Source organism: Aplysia californica, unplaced genomic scaffold (assembly GCF_000002075.1).
Source record: "Aplysia californica isolate F4 #8 unplaced genomic scaffold, AplCal3.0 scaffold00261, whole genome shotgun sequence".
In the NCBI taxonomy this organism is placed as follows: Eukaryota; Metazoa; Mollusca; class Gastropoda; order Aplysiida; family Aplysiidae; genus Aplysia; species Aplysia californica.
Window position 1 is genome coordinate 139,685 of NW_004797531.1, and position 1,611 is coordinate 141,295.

The following is a 1,611-nucleotide window of genomic DNA, read 5'->3' on the forward strand; positions in this document are numbered from 1 at the left end:
GGAAATTCACCCCTAGCTAGCCCAAGGGAGACCTGGCATTGTGTTGAGCAAGGGCGTTTTCTTCCGCTTTTTACTTCATCTAATTACGCTTTTATTGTGTTCTTCAACGACCTGGAAAATCAATGGCTATGTTGCCAAATTTAACATTTAAAAGAGGATGGTTGTAGAATGGAAATGATCGTTCCGGGTAGGTTCTCTTGAAAACCGCCCAGAATTGCTAGTTTCTGTATTTTGCTAATGCATGCAGTATTCTTGCCTGCGTTTACAAGTGACTTCAACCTGAGTTTTGTCGTTGGGATGTAGATCCATGGTCTATTTTGTTCTTTCTTTGTAAGAGATTTTACTACTGTAGGTCACTTAGTTTCGTCGGTGGCCTAGTGGTTAGGCTACCGGACTCGAAATCATGAGATTGCGGGTTCGGAGGCTCGAGCCTCAGCTCGGTCCGACGGTGTGTCCTTGGGAAAGGCACTTTGCATAAATTTCCCTCTTGGCTCTGTCCTTTCGGAGATGAACGTTAAACTCGAAGATCCTGCCTCTTAAATAACCTACTAGTGTTGATAGGGCCGTTAAACCTATACCATTTCACCATTTTTTTAAAGGTCACTTAGATTAACAGGAATCAATAGCTATGAATGCGGAATTGCTTTTAAAATGAAACAGAACCAATAGCTACGAATGCTCAATATCCTTGAATGCTCAAAATGTGATACACTATTCTCTGCCAGAACTGGTCTATTTTGTTCTGTATTTGTAAGACTTTTAACTACCGTAGGTCACTTAGATATGCTAAGGAATCAATAGCTACGAATGCGGAATAGCTTTTAAAATGAGAAAGAACCAATAGCTATGAATGCTCAGTATCTTTGAATGTTCAACATGTGATAGAATGTGGCAGTAGCCACAAGTCACCTTAAACCTTTAATTTAGAAAAAAATTTGCTTGAGAAATATTCTTCTGTGCGGATCCATTTTGGTCATCGTTAGACATTGACTGACGGCACCCCCTAAGTTTGTATGTCTGTGTGTTGCCTGTTGTTGGTTGTGGGCAATTAAAAAGACTCTGTGTGGGTTTGAGGCTGCTGTTCCCCGGCTCGTTTCTGGTTCCCGTTAGTTCACAAATGTCACTGTTTCTCGCACAATGCATGTAAATACTTGTTAAATTAACTCATTCGGCAGAAAAAATACCCTTTGTGCGCCGTTTCTGAGGCTTAATCCTCGGCGTCCCTTGGCTTATAAATGATTACCAAGATAATGGTTGTCTGACACCTTCCTGGTCTGAAAATAGCCATTCTTGTAAGATAACGGTGTGACTTAACGGTTAACTGAACCTCGTATTAAACTCATATAGCTTGTATTGCGTTAATGAGTCGTGCGCAACGGTATTTGACGATTTTTAAAATAATTTTTTTTTTTTTAGTAACGTTTGGATGAAAAGAATCACATTGTAATGTCCATTTATTGTTGTGGTTAGATTTTTTTAAAAACATGTACATGTTTTGCGTCTACTTTAGATCAATTAAGAGGCGCTCTTTGATACTGTCTGTCAGGGTCAACCGGGTTCAAAAGGCTACGTCCTAGCAGAAAGACCGAGATACTCATTAGAAATCCCCCC